This window comes from Rhinolophus sinicus, linkage group LG01 (genome assembly GCF_036562045.2).
Source record: "Rhinolophus sinicus isolate RSC01 linkage group LG01, ASM3656204v1, whole genome shotgun sequence".
Lineage (NCBI taxonomy): Eukaryota > Metazoa > Chordata > Mammalia > Chiroptera > Rhinolophidae > Rhinolophus > Rhinolophus sinicus.
Window position 1 is genome coordinate 194,350,897 of NC_133751.1, and position 16,135 is coordinate 194,367,031.

At 40.1% G+C, this 16,135-nt stretch overlaps 1 long non-coding RNA gene across 1 annotated transcript in view; it reads left to right on the plus strand.

Moving 5' to 3' along the window:
* The window catches only part of LOC141568293 (uncharacterized), a 179,474-nt gene extending 166,901 nt beyond the window's left edge, over positions 1 to 12,573 (plus strand). Inside the window, exon 4 of the long non-coding RNA XR_012491417.1 lies at positions 10,957 to 12,573. This is a non-coding gene — a long non-coding RNA (uncharacterized LOC141568293). The remainder of the gene's footprint in view (positions 1 to 10,956) is intronic.
* Positions 12,574 to 16,135: the final 3,562 nt, after the last annotated feature.

The following is a 16,135-nucleotide window of genomic DNA, read 5'->3' on the forward strand; positions in this document are numbered from 1 at the left end:
TCAGAAGTTACACTCCTGATCAGACACCGTCGAAACACTTGAAAAAGTTCACAAGAGCTAAATACAAGGATGCATCCTGTTTGCTGTTTGTTCTACCGAGTGTTGGAAGTAATATGGGTGTTCGTCATGGGAGGAATGGCTTTGTAAAATTTGTTCTATGCTTCTGATGGAACACAATGGTCAGAAGGCATGTGCTGTATTTCCACACAGCAACATGGACACCTGGAAAATCATTCTGAGTGGAAAAAAGCAACTAGAAAGTATGTGGTCTAAAGGAAGACATATCAGTATCAAGGAGGAGGCTTCGTCGTTCACTCACTCTTCACAAGGAAGAAGATGCTGGAGCCAGTTGGCCTTGGGTGGAATCCGGCTCTTCTAGTCTGTGATTTCCTTCTAACTCTGTGACTCTGATCAAGTGATGTAACCCCTCTCGGCTCCGTGTCTTGCATGGTAGAATGAGCCTCCTCCTAGGACTGACTTCACAGGGCTTAATGAGGCTTAAATGAGTCGATACATGTAAAGTGCTTAGAACAATGCCTGGCCCATCATAAATACCACATGATTAAGAGCTACTGCTATTCGTCTGTTCAAGAAATGTTTATGAAGTATTACACATGAAAATGCTCTGAGCTATACACAGTGCTTTTATCATCCAAACAGGAATGGGGGAACTGGAAAAAAAAAAGTAGATATGGAGCTAGGAACTAGGGCCACATAGTCGAAGATTCTGCAGACTTTGGGATTGTCACGAAATAGCAAGGTATTCAAGCAAACTTGGCAGTAACTTTCCTTTGATTGTGGAGATAAGTTGAACACTGAGCAGAATACACAGCTTGGAACTGAATCTTACCAGCTGGCTGGAGTGTATGGTGAAATATTTCTTTGGGTTTTATAGAAAGTAGCAGCCACCCATTTCTGCATCCTGGCTGCATCCACACACCTGGTCCTCTGAAGTCAAAGCTTGTGTGTCACCAGGACTTTGCTCCTAGGTTCCTGGTACCCAAGGAAGTCATGCAGGGGCAGCCAAAGAAGGTGAATGCTTGGGAGGACCTAGAAAAACTGAAAAGAGTATCCTATTCTTGGACTCATATCCCAAAGGTAGTTTTATAGACCTTCATCAGTTATGGCCTAAAGAAATTCAAATCATTTCTACTCAGGTACAAAGAGCCACAGAAGGGTCCCCTCCTGCATTCTCTCAGCATGTTCTAATTTTTAGGCTTGGCAAGAATGGTTCACTCAGCCGTCCTCCACCCACATGGCAAACTGCAGCATCCTGCACAAACAAATTGTAGCAGTAAATAAGCCTCTATTCAAAGTACAGAGGTCCTTTTATCTCCTCTCTAGTTCTTGGGAGTGGCTGGCTCTAAAATGTCCTTGGGGGTTAGTTTGCCTCCATTCCAGCAGAAGCACAGCACTGAAATGTTTACTGGCCTCAGTTTTTCTGTTTTGTTTTCCCCTTTACCCTAAACCAATGGTTCTCAAACTTGGTGGCACATTAGAATTATTTGGGAGCTTTAAAAAGTACTGATGCCTGGGTCCACTAATAGAGATTCGGATTTAAATGGCCTGAGGTGGGACCTCGCGTCAGGATTTGTTTTAAAGCAGGCTGCTGCAGTAAGTGTGAGAACCACTGCCTTAAATAATGACTCCTGTGAGCTTCTCAATGGCAGTGACTGTGGTTTCATTTGCATCCTAATTTAAAAGGTAGTGTACCCTTGCACACAGGTCACTGAAGGTGAGCAGGCACACAGAGAACCATCCTCTAAGAGCCCCATGTTAACCCGTCGAGCTGCTAGGAACTTTGGCAATTTTTACAAAGTTCAATGTTCCCATTGTCGACATAGGAAATGTCCAAACCTCTAGAGAATTTTTATGAGTTTATTTGAGCGAAACTGATGACATTTGCTAGGAGGTAAAATCTCAACGGATAGAGAAGATGCTCCAGAGAATGGAAGTTTTGCAGCTTGTTTTATACATTAGAATGAAAGAAGGAGAGATAAGGAGAGTTACATGAAATCCATTGGTGGTAGGTTAAGGAGGGCAGGAGAAAGCAAAGCAGGGGAATCTCTGGGGCTGGATAAAAAGTAAAAGGGGGAGATACATACTTCTTTTACACTGGTAGGCACAGGTTAGTTCATATATAACATTTACAGCACACAGAGATGGTGTGTGGGGAACAAGGTGACAATGAGGGGTTGTGTGGTCTGTGCTCTGGTGCCAGAGGTTGTTCCCTGAGGGGTAGGAAAGGAAAATTACTCTGACATTTGAAAGACATGTTATCCTAGATACATAAGAACAGTGGACAAGGCTCACTTAAGGTAAAGACTGACCTTTGTCAAAGAAGCTACAGGTCTAGGACGCAACTACTGCCACCTCCTGCTTTCAGTTAGGAATTTTTATGGTCCGATCATCCCGTATGGTTACTTTTTATGCTCAGTCTTTGAGTTTGTGGGTCCTGCCATGCTGGCATCCCCTGAGCTTGTCAGGTTTAGTATGTGTCCCCCTTTTCGTTTACACCACCACTGGGGACTGAGGAGACAGGATGAATTGCTGGATCTTGGAGCTCCTTTTGAGGTACAAATAATAGTGATGGAACCTGAATCCTAAGAAAGTCTAGCCAGTCCATAATTGCGTGATTTATTCTTTCCATTAAAACTGTTCAGAAAAGATCTTAATGGAAGTTTTCCCTGAGAAGGAAAAATATCCCTTTGCTTTTTGTCTACAGATAAAAATTACAATGGGTATAAAATTATATGTATATTGTATTTATATATATTATATTTACACCCCCCCCCACACACACACACTTTCATACACATCTTATTGAAGCAGAGACCAGGAACAAAGGCCTGAAGTGGGTGGAGGCCAGGTACATTTCTATTTACTCCTTGTAATACATTTTATTTTTCAAGAAGGAAGTTTTAAAAACTCAAACAAACCAGAGGCTATTGCAGGATCAGTTGGAGTTGTGGAGGTGGTTAAAACCTTCTGGGTGATCTTCATAGGTTCCGGTGAACTGTTGCAGGTGGTTGAGTTCATGTAGATTTCATTTAGAAAATTGCTTTTCTTTTATTGTTTTTATTTTCCTGATCTGCTATGTTCAAATACTACTCCATCTGCCAAAGTTCGTGGACCCACGTAGGTGCCAGCAAGACTTCCCTTGAGGAGCCAAGTTACCGATGTCTTTGCAGGCGGTGCCCTGCCTCTGACGCTGCGAAGTCAGTTACTGGAACTAACACCAGAATCACTATTTTGTCATTCAGCTGCCCACGAATACTGCTGCAACTTCCAAAACTTGTGTGGGGGCCTCTTCAGTCATGGGTAGCCCTGTGTGATATGTAGTACCCATCCTGTTCTAAGTATACACCCCAGGAAATCCAAAGGTACCGGATGGAGAGACTTTGCACCTCGGCAGGTGCTGTTTAAACACTTTTCAGTCGTATCCAAACTCCTTATAGATGTTCCTGGAATGGGTTACCCATTAACCATAATGGATTGTGGATTTTTAGCATCACTAAATAGATCTGCATTGGTAAGGCAAGGCTTTTTTTTTTTTTTTTTTTTATATATATAGGAGCATTAAAAAACATCAGAGTATATGATCTGGGATGAGCAGATACACCACTGAGAAATGGGACTTACTCTCAAACCAGAAAGAGTCTATATCTTCTGAAATGCATATTCTTCCCATCTATATAAACCAATTTCCTCTTAAATGTTATTTCTATACTTTAGATGGCTAAACAGTATCTCCCTGATCCATGCATAGAGTGCTGACAGATTGAATAATGCCCATCATCTCATGCTTAATTCCATTTTTAATACAATAGCTATTAAAATAGACCAACAGTTGTTATTTCAAATACACATCAGTTTTGTGTTTAAAATAAAATACCATTTGGAGCAAGGTTTCATAAAATTATAGAACTGAGAAATACTTGAGATATTACTATGTCTGGCCTAGCTTAATCGCCTTAAAATCTGCCCTAACAATGGACTCCACAGATCTGTGCATAAATGGAGCAGCCTTGTAGAGGCTCTGCATTCCAGGAGTCAGTTCCACTGCTATCCTGTGTCACCTGCTCATACGACTCTGTCGTTTTTCCCCCTCTAAGTCAATACCTTTTACTTGTTGTCTGGCTCATTTTCCTAGAGCTTTAACTTTATGGATTGACTCTCTACCTTTCAATAGCTTCCAGCCCGGGGCCTCCTTTTCTGGCTTCTGAGCTAATTACTTACCCCTGGAGTTAATTATTTTCTTCACAGCGAGAAAGAAAAGTGCAGCCCCTGACTGCTGTCAGCTTGGAGCTGTCTGGCTCTAATGGCTAGACCATGGAGTTCTGTGAGACGTAAACAATTTCACAGAATATCAGTATCAGACAGTGCTACTCTCTGCTCATGGACGGAGCACTACACAAACAAAACCACTCTGTAAACATGTCCGCACACAGCCAAAAACAAGAGCACTGTCCAAACCAATACGGACAAACATTCCCATTCTGAGCCTCCTGTGAGTGACTGCTGCTTCTTTACCAATTGTAGCTTTAGTCCAGCCCTGTTTCTCCTGTCTACTAGTAAAAAAAAAAGATGCTCAATGATGGAATTATCTTTGCTTTCTGATAGCACCCAATGCAATATGAAACCATACTTCCTTGAGCCTCCCTGAAAAGCTCCAATCTTAATACAAGCTCATCCTAAAATGTCTCTCACTGAGATACCCGTCCCTCGGTTCTCCCTGGTGTGGGGTCTCTGTCATTGCAAAGGGCCAGGAAACCTAATTCTGTTGAATGTCAGTGTATTTCAGGGGGTTTGTGGCTGGAGGGCATTGGCGAGGGAGACTCGATCTCCACGAAATATTCATTTAAGGACAACAGGCTTCTTGACATATCTACAACCTCCCAAACACCCAGTACCAGCCTCCTAGGCAGCCCCACCAGGTTGGCTCTGTCCTGTGAGCAGACTAGAGCAATATAACTGAATTCCTTCAACTTTCAGATTCAAAACAAAACAACAATAAAAACCAGACCACCAAAAACAACAAGGAAAGTTGTGATTTTCCCACTTTCAGAGCGTCAGGTCGTTAGTGACAGAGCTGTGATTAGCACTCAGTTTTCTCACGCCTGGTTTGGTGCCTTTTCTGCTCTGCTGTGCTCTTTAAAGCACTGTGACTCCTCAGTATTATGTACCTATGAGCACTGAATTCCGTTTACTCTCCGTATCTACTGAATTGAGTTTGGTTTCTACTCTCCCCTTAGAAAACACTTTAACCTTCACATGCTGGGCTTCGTCCAATATTTGGACGACCCATAAATCACTTTTAGATTTGATTTTAAACGTTCCTATGGGTACTTTTGGTGGGGGCATTAATTTCTTAGGTGTGAGAATCTTATTTAGTGGCAAACTCTTGTCAAAGCTGTTCTTTTCTTTTCTGCTCAGATTTGGCAGTTAGCTCTGCACAGCAGCTAACCAAAAAGAGGTTTTTAATTTTTTAAAAAATCTCTCACCTTCCACAGTTCAAGGAGAGAAATGTTCAGAAAGGAAAAACTGAAACAAAAATTAAAAACTCCCTTACCTACATTCAGTGTGTCATTCTCCTTGAAGAAATGGCTGCTGTGGGACAGGCTTCTCCCAGATACTATTCCTCGCTCCCGCATTTTTACTTCCTGTTATTTTTTCCTCTCTACATTGTCTATTCTGAAAGAGAATTATTTTAAATACATTGTAATTGTGCCATCTGAATTTATATCAGAGCCACATTGCCTCTTGAAAGGACTTTCTTAAAAAATATACATTTGAAGAGACAGAGAGTTTGTTTACTAAGAGCCTGAAAATAAAGCCAAGGAGTTTTTAAATAGGAAAAAACCTGAACCCCACTATCAGAATAAAACTAGTTTCATTATTTTTGTATTACAAGTGAACATTTTCAACCTATTTGTGACAGTGAGTAGGTACTAATTGACATCCTACTTTTCCATTTAACATTATATAATAAAGGTAGTCCCATGTTATCAGATATTTGCATTATGTATAATGTCAAAGAAGCAGGATATTACATGATGTTAATGTAGCATAAACCTATTTTGGACATTTACTTCTTTCCAAATTTTGAGGGTTTGTTTTAGGGGGGTGCGGTTTGGTCGTATAGACAAGTCTGCAGTAAATATCTTTGCGCACATAGTTATTTGCTTTTTCTGAATTCCTTTTGAAAGTTAATTCTTGGATCTTGGATGATAGTATTGCTATGTATTAGAGACTGGGAACATCTCGATGGCTCTCCTTGTGTCACCGTATTGCTTACCAAACGGTTATCGGCCACCAGCGGCGAGTGTACTAGCATCACTGAAACCTCATCAGGATCGCATGTTACCATCAAAACTATTTGCCCCTTGATTTTTGAACTGTAAAATGACACCTCTGTTTTACTTTATTTTTTCCATTATAAGGGAAAATTATCTTTTATTGTGTATGCTACTCTTTGCAATGGTAATTTCAGATTTTCCTGCTGACCTAAGGTAAATAGCTTATTTCTTTTTTGCTCCATATCCAGAGTTGTGCACTATGGTAGCCTTATTCTCAGGCTGAAAAAAAGCCAGATTTCTCTGGGACTTGGGAAAATGAGAAGCAGAGTGAGAAGCAGAGAGGGTGTAGTCTTTGTCTGATAAAGGAATGGGGCCCTCTAATACGCTTCTTTGTACCGAGAAAGACCTAATCTACCTTCCCAGCTTTTATGGGTATTTTAATTTTTCATCCTACAATAATTTTTTCTCTGGTTTTCTTTGGCTATAATATTTATTCTGGGCAGTTGCCTTGCCTTCGTAAGTTGGGAATAGTGTATATGTAGCTTAGCAGACTTTCTTCTTATTTGAAAGGAGGCCAAAAGAAAAATTTCCTTTTGCCAAAGCAAGTGGGAGTAAGCTTTTATTGGAAGAGAAGTTGCACTTACTGTGAAAAGCCTACATTGTATTTTCTACATATTTAACAATGTTCCCTTTTAGTTGGGAAGAGCAGGATGGTTCTTTTCTTAGAAAAATCAACCATCTTTGAAATGATGATACGTAGTCTCTGGATAATACACTTTGCTTTCTAAATGAAAATCAAGATTATGCGGACAATAGAATAAACAATTTATTTTAATTTTTATTAAAGTTATTGGGTTGACATTGGTTAAAACATTGTATAAGTTTGAAATGTATAATTCTATCATACATCATCTGTACATTGCATTGTGTGCTCACCACCCAAAGTCTAGTCTCCCTCCATCCCCGTATATTTGATCCCCTTTACCCTCATTTACCACTTCCCTCACCCCTTACCCTTTGGTAACCACTAAACTATTGTCTGTGCCTATGAGTTTGTTTTATAAGTGATACTGCGTATTTCAGAAAATCTAGATCTTCTGTCACTATAACATTGTCTATCTACATGCAATCTTTCAAGTAGATACGTAAAAAAAAAATTGTAACTTTTTTCCATAGTTAGACTTATTCTCAGTTTTGTTGATGGTGGAATGGGGAACTTGAGCTCATCAATTAAAGATGACTCAATCTATGGCATTTCTAATCATTTCTTCCAAATAGTTATTTGAAAGTTCAAACTCCCAATCAGAGCCGTTCTTCTTTCCTTTAAGAGGTCTCCTATCCCTTTGCTTCATCCCAATGGCACATAGTACAAGAAGAAGTTTATATGGGTTATGGGGGAGCAGGTGGTGGTGGTGGTTCTTCTGGGTCCTTGCTGGGTTCCTCCAAGAGTTTCTTTATTCCCTCTGGTCACTGGCATCCTATTGTAATGCCTGCTGAGTGTAGCTGGACTCATCTGGTCTTCAGGCACCACGTTGGCCCATGTTGCTGAAGACCGCCATCCACGCCATGACATATGTATGATCTCAGTATTTCCATGTTGGCCTACCAGTCTCCATAGCACCCCTCCCCACCAGGGCTTTCTGAGACTTCTGGGCCTCCAGATGCCACACTCAGCCACAAAAAGCTATCTGGATACCCACCTCACCATTTGGCTTCAAGCCCATATGGTCTTCTCGAGGAAGCACATGCTTTCTACAGTGTGTGCCCAGAAAAACAAGGATCAGGCCCCCTTCCTAGTGGGGATCATCAAATCTAGTCCGAGAGCTTCCACCACTTCCTCTCCACCCCAGGTTGATCCCTAAGGTAAAACACCTCACCTGGGTATGACCTCTTGCTTCTCCTTTTCTCGCTCTCCTCTCATGACCTTCTCCCTAGTGTTACAGACTCTGTCCTTATTCGTTAAGCCCAGTACTTTGCCTAGTGCGAAGCACAGAGCAGAGGCATCAACATAAGTATAATGAAATTGGATAAAATGAAGGCATACCTATGTGATACTTTGTCTGGCTTCCAGATAAATCATCCAGTGTAAGAAGAAAAATAAATAAATAAAGGGAGTAAGGGTTACACTCCCCTAGAGTGATAAACTAAGAAATGAAATACAAGTCTGCATTACATTTCAAAGCAAATTGGCAAGACATATGGGTTGCAAGCACATTTTTCAAGGTCTATGATTCTTTGGTGAAATTTTCAGAGGTTGCCCTAGCCTATAGTGGTCTCTTCCTTCCCGGAGATCCTGTGTCTCGTATTAACTTCTTTTGTTTGATATTGGTTTCCTGTCTTGTGCTATAAACTGTATGAACATTTGAAGCAATGTTCATGTTTGATCAGCTTGATCAGGGGCTCTTTGAGTGAGATTATTCCTTGGATCCTCTTATGTCTTTCTTTCACGCAGATCTGGGAATCAGCTCATCCCCCTTACCTAAGCAGAGGCATCAACATAAGTATAATGAAATTGGATAAAATGAAGGCATACCTATGTGATACTTTGTCTGGCTTCCAGATAAATCGTCCAGTGTAGGAAGAAAACAAATAAATAAAGGGAGTAAGGGTTACACTCCCCAAGAGTGATAAACTGGGAAATGAAGTACAAGTCTGCACATACGAGAATCCCTCTTGTATTCTGAGGTGCGGCTGTAGGTGCTTCACATGAAGCCTCAGGGATTGTCCTCATCCTCCAGCCCCTCATCCTCACCACTTTGCTTGGAGCCTCTGACTCCTGTCTTGTTACTCTCTTGTTTCTTCCTCCCTTTTTTGCTTCCTCAGACTGAGGCTTTGGTTTCATAACCTTCTCACTCACTTCTAGTCTCCAGCTTTGCCCTGAGTGTTTGTCTTGTCTTACGTCCTCAGTTAGATTCTTCCATAAGGACGGGACTACATCTTATTTTCTTTTGCATACCTCTCCCTGTCAAGTCCTATATGGTGTTTAAACGCCACAAACTTTTGTTTATTGGTGGATTATAGACAGCGGGAGCTTGTGAATGCCAGACTTGCTCATCTAAACCTTTGGAGCAATGTGCTCTCAAGAGCTGTGGAGAGGAAATGGGATCTACTGCCTCTGGTCAAAATCATTAGATATTTTCCTTTAATTTGCCTTTGCTTCCTCCAAGGGGAAAATGAGGTGAATAAATGGCCTCCATCAACCATACTGGTGTAGTTTGATGCAAAATGTAATGTGCTAACTTTAGTCACGCTTTCAGCTTCTTAGAGGTGTGTGCTATGTAAGAAGTATATGGATGTAATCAGGAACATTTAAAAAAATCTTATGAGGATTTATTTTTCTAAAAATATACTCTTCCTTCCCCTCATAAACCTTCATTAAAGCATGTACTTATTAATCTTCCCCAGGGAAATGTTTCCATGACCAGAGTGAAGCTGCAGTTTGGCACACGCCCTGTTTCTTCTCTCTTATCTCTGTTTCTCTTTCACATACCACACATTACCTGATAATCTCTTTTTATCCTCTCAACATACCTTTACTGAGCACCTAGTCTGTGTGAAGCACTGTGCCAGGCTCTGAGGACATAATGAATACAAATAGTGTCTCTGATCATTAAGGGAGGCAGACAGACCTGTATTCATTCATTCATTCATTCATTCATTCATTCATTCAACAAATATTTATAGAGTTGGCTATCTGCCAGGCACTCTTCTAGATTCTGAGACATAGTGGTAAATAATTAATATAATCAACTCCTTTAATTCTCTGGGACAGATGCTGAAATACAGACATGTGCAGGATTCAGTGAGAACAATTTCCCCGGGGGGCAGTGCTGGGGCTGTGTCTCGAAGGATGTACTGACAAGAAATAATAGAAGTGGAGAAGATAAATGAACTTGTATGGGTCATGGCCACTGGAGTGCCATATAATTCTAGAAGAGCAGAGAGATGGGACAAGCAACAGATTAAGGACCAGGAGTCTATAGGCAGGATGGATGGATTGTTTTATGAATATAAAACACATACCTAATAATATGAAAACAAACAAACATTTATCTGGTTGAAGCTTCCTCCTCAAAGATTTGACCCACTGTGGGGTGTGAGAAAGCTTTGCCTGCTCTGTTTACAAGAGGCATTTGATGCTTATTATCCAGTCTTTCTGTGGGAGCAACTGTTGCAGGATTGGAAAACTCTTTGCATTAAAAGCAGCAGCTGCACAGTATGGTATTCCTGAATTTTTCTCATAGGCAGAGGGCGTTTTATTACTTCAAGATGCACGCAAAGTATTATCAGAAGGTATAGGAGCTTGGGAGTTACCAAAATTTCAGATGATTCGCAAGCGGGCTGTTACAGACCGTGACATCTTGATTTAACACTCCCCTGGCTAAGAAACAAACACTGCAATTTTAAAAAACTGTACCCATGACTATGTTCGAGTGACTTTTGAACCATTTGTATGTAATTTAGGATTTATTGCATTTCTTTGAACATTCATATATAATTCTTAAAGCTTGAGAGTTGCTCTGTGAACGATCAAATATTTATATAATTTTTTTCCAAATGTATTTATTATTTACTGTACAGTCTATGAAATATTTACACTGATTTTTAAAGAAAAATATGCATTATTTACATTGCCTTGAATTTTCTCTTGATGCAGGTGAAAGGACAACGTAGAAGGTTGGAAGCCCCCCAAGGATGCCTCTCAGTAACCACATGAGGCTCTGTCCCTCAGGAAAACACCTGGCAATGGACTTATGTAATGAAAGCCTAGTTTGGGACCACCCGAATTTCCTTGGAGCCTATACTTCCTCTTAATTCTTGGGTCTCAAATGGCAGGAGGGAAAGTTGGAACAGTTTCTACCAACTTTCTCCTCATCCTCCCAGGTTCCCAGGTGCCTTTCACTATAGGATGAACAGCACCTTGATTTTCTCTCTGGGACCCAAAACATGCCCAGCTGCAGAATGAATGATTCTTTTCTAGAAAGTGGAGTAGACTTGTGGTCCCCAGGCCCAATTTATAGTTATTAAAGTAGAAATGTGTTAAACTAAATAGTCACCAAAGAAACATACTTGAATAGGACCCTGAAGCTGATAGTTAGATTTCTTTCAAGGTAGACCCTAAGTGTAACTGACGACAAATCCCAGAAACTAGGCGTGGTGCAGATTAATAGCAGCTGTAAATAAAGCCGATGTAGGTCATGTGGCACAGAGAAGCACAGAGGTAAGATCTTATTATCAGAAAAGAGGGTTTAAGAGTGGTCTTAGGACTGTTAAGACATCATTTTGTGAAATTGATGAGTCATGTGAACATCTGCCTAAGAACTCATATGACTATTTGTTCCTCAAATGATATTTCTAATGCCATTCAAATGCCTATAAAATAATTTTGTTTGGCCCAAAGAGGATGTGGACCTCCTAGAGAAAGTTGCATGACAAGTGAGGAGAAAGTAGAGCAATTCGCAGAACTCAGAGAACAATCCACTTTGTTTTGCTGAATTATGTGCTAATGGTAGGCCTGGAAATGGATTCTCGGCTTCCACCTTATCCCAGGAGGTTCTGAACAGGTAAATCTAAGATGCTCACTGGTGATCTGTGTTCTTAAAAGTATGCTTGTTGATTCTGCTCATCAGCAAAGTGCTGGAATCTTAGGAGGAAAACCTTTTTTATGTATTTGTTTGTTGGAACATACTTGGATGATGCTCAGTCAAGTAGAAAATACTTATTTTGTGTCCAGGCCTGTGGCTGGTATATGGGGATAAAAAGAAGGGTAAGACTTTGCTCCTTCTCCTCAAAGACTTTACATTCTAGTCAAGGAGACAAAACCAACACATGTATATTAGTCAGGATAGCTACAGTAACAAACAGCCCTCCTTCCCAGCCTCAGAAACTGAAAACAAGGTTTATTTCTCGTTAAGCTACAGACACTGCATGGATATCAGGGGATTCTGCTCATTATCGTCACTCAGATCTAGGCTGATAGGGCCCTTGTCGCAACAAATGCTTCTAAGACCAGTGATTGGGCCTGGGAAAAGAGCTCTAAAGAGTCTCTCGCCAGCGATAAATGCCGTTGTCTGAAAGTGATATGTCATTCCCATCTATACACTGCTTGTTAGCCAGGTTACTCATGTGGGCTCCCCCTAACTGTGGGATCCCCCTATCTGAAACAGCAAAAGGGTTGGGAGTGTACAATTCTCCTCTGCGCCTAAAAGGAAAACTGATTATTGACATAGTATGAAGGGTGCTATACATACATACTAAATGCTAAGAGTATATATATAAAACACACTATGGTACACGTTTATAATATATATATATATACACACACACACACACACATATATATACACACATACATATATATGATGTGTATAAGTTTAAGATATATATATATATATATATATATACATATACATATATATATACACACACACACACACACTCACACACACACTGGGGGTGCCAAAAAATGTATACAAGTGGACACTTTGGTCAGTGTTGCTCAAGCAGTAGTTTGCCGTTCTCATAAGTGTCTGGATGTTGATGGTAACCACTTTGAGCACCTCTTGTAATTGCAGAAGTCATATGTGACTTGTATTCATCTTTTGTTAGTGGTATATATTGAGTATGGTAATTTTAATACAGTTTTCCTTACTTAAAATTTGTATACATTTTTTTGGCACCCTCTGTGTGTGTGTGTGTGTGTGTGTGTGTGTGTTTATATATATATCTTAAATTTATATACATCATGTATATTATATATTATGTGTATATTATATATTATATATAATATATGTATATATATGTGTGTATATATATAATCAAGTGAAGAGTGAAGTCTATTCAAGAGAGAACAGTAAAGGGAGAAACTACCTAGGAAAGGTATAGGGTGAACTTGGCCTTTATTGGTAGGTAGGATACGCAGAATAACAATAGCAACAATATGTATTTGTCATGAAGTATATGCCATGTAGTTCAGAAATGGGGCAAAAAACAATAAATCATAGTCTAATTTCATTATAGCAACTCTCTGAGACCGATACTATTTTTATCCCCATTTTATAGATGAGGAAATTGAGGTTTCAGGAAAGTCAAGTTAGTTTTCCAAGTTCTCAGAGCTAATGAACAGTGGAGCCAGGATGTGAACCAAGAGGGTAGTAGGTTATTTAGAGGACAGAGAAAATGTGAGTAAAAGCAAGACAATGGAATGAGCATGGCGTATTTGTGGTGCAAGGAGGAGACCGCCCTGATTCAAGCACCAAGGTGGTCTGGAGTGAGCAGAGAGGACTAACGGTAACTGTATTTCCAGTTCTACTTATGCTACAAGCAAATCTCCAAGACCTTTAGGGAAGTAAGTATGTTTGTGGTCTTCAAAGAAATAAAATAAGATTACTGCCCTTGGAAAATAACTTTTGACTTTTGGAGATTTGACCTTTAGTTTCTAACATGCTTTAAGGTATTGCCGACCTTTGGGATTATGCAGAATTTACTCCTGTCACTGATTTATAAACCTCCTCTTCCCTTGCCAAACTTTGATGGAAATGAGAATGACTAAAACTGATGTATGTAGAAATTTAGATTCCTGGTTCCTTTTTTTTCAAGAAGAACATCATGAAACTTATTTGTGAATGGAAACAGATTTGAGTGATGGACACATATGATAATTTGGAATAGTGAAAACAGCCATGTCCATCAATTTTTGAAATATTTACAGAGAATGATGTTTACTGATGTGGTGCTAAATTGGAGTCCCTGCTGACTCGACATGTGTGTGAGTTATCCAGCCCTGAATTACCGGGCACCTGAATTACTGGCTATTTCTCTTCACACAGAGAGGAGGAAAATTGAGGGCAGGACCAGCATACTTCAGATAAAATGAAGTAGCACAACACAATAAAATTCTCAAAAGGAGACCAAATAATTCCCCAAGAACAAATACTAATAATTCAGAAAAGTTAACTCTTGAAAAATATGGATATTAGAAGTAAAAGGATTGACTTCAGTTATTTGATTAATGATAATAATACTAACATTTACTTAATTCTTATTATATGTTAGGCCCTTGGCTAAGCAACTTGGTAGGCAATTTTCTTATTTAATTGTCCTACAACTCTGTGAGGCAGGTGATAGGCCCATAGTGAAGATGAGGAAATTAGGACTTTGAAGGAAAAGTAACTTGCTCAAGGTAACAGAACAAAGAAATAATTAGGTTAATTTTATATGTTTCAGTTTTTCCTTTTAAAAATAAACCTTCCAAAATAATTCACTTATTCAGCCCATATTTATTACGTTCTTAGTGTGTGCCAGAGGCTATGCAGGGCTTCCAGATGGATAGATGAGTAAGACATAGTCCTCTATGAACACAAATAAACAGGTGGTGATAATAAATTAACCTAAGCGGAATGAGAGACCCACATACAAGGTCTCAAAAGAAGGAGGGGAAGTCTTCCAGAAGGACAGTGTTACAGGATTAGGTATTAGCCAGGGAAAGCCAGGGAAGGGGCTTCTAGGCAGATCAGAGGACCGAAGCAAAGACCCAGAAAGGGCGGCAATTTGGGGTATGTGGGATCCCCAAAGAGCAATCGTTTGCTTTAGTGCACGAAAGATCAAGGAGTGACAAGAAACACAGAGTTGAGCCCAGCTCCCAGGTGTCCTCTGTGCCCTGTTAAAGCCCTTGACACTTATCCTGGGAGTGAGACAGACTCTCAGGGATTTAAGACAGGGGTAACCTTAGTGCTCAAGGTCAAGGGCTACAGATGTGAGTAGGTGAGGGACAATATTTGGAATTTCCTGATCACTGTCTTGAACAATCTGTCCTTTCTCTTGTTCTATGGTGTTTGAATAATATCAGTATTGACACTCCCTCCTTTCCTTACTCAAAAACAGGGTGTGTGTCATCTTCCCTTTGTGCTTTCTTGCCAAAGCCATGAGAACATGCCTGAGGGAAAACACTGCATTTGCTTGTAATGTCACATCCTGATGTAGGAGAGTGAGACGAGCAGTTGTGGGGCAGGGTGAGGAGGGAGGAGGCTTGGTTGTGGTTATGCCAATCCTAACGAGCAATCCTGCCTTTTCGTGGTAGCAAGATACCCATTGTCTATTGGCACAGTGAAATTCAACGCAGGATTACCAAGATTGATGAGAAGGGGCCATTTCTAAACCCAAAATATATTCTGCGAAGTCACTCGTATTTGTTATATCAAAAAATAAGTGTGGCGATGCTTTCTATCAGGATTCAAGGGCTGTAGAGTACAGCATGTCCAAGAAAGAAGGAAGCCACTGATACATATCCTTTTCATGAAAGAACACAGTTTTTAATCCCTGAATGAGCTTTTTTTCTTTTTTCTTTTTCATACAAGTATAACAAAAGGCTTAGTGAGTTTGCAAAGAAAAACGATTGTCTTACACTTGCTCCACAAGGTCACACAGACCATTTCTGGAAACTGGTCCTGAATGAACTTAGGATAATCAAATGCAAATTTACTAGAATGTAGACTAGCATCACACAATAAAATTCTATTACTACATCAAAGCTGACCATAAAAAAAAAAATTCAGCAAACTGGAAAGAGATGTCTGACCCGTAGTACTGAGAATTGTGGGTACTTTGGATTTTAGCTGAGAAGAAATTCCAATGTAAATACTGTGATGTTGAGGTGAAATTTTAGTTTTCAAACTCACACATTTGCAACTGCCATCATGTAGCCAAGCCTGGGTACAGTACAAGTTCTTGTTAATGATCTTAAAACAGTTTCCTGTTTTGTGCAGAGAAAGTGAGCGTGTGCAAGCGCACGCGAACACACACACACACACACACACACATGAGCCCTCTTCTTCCTT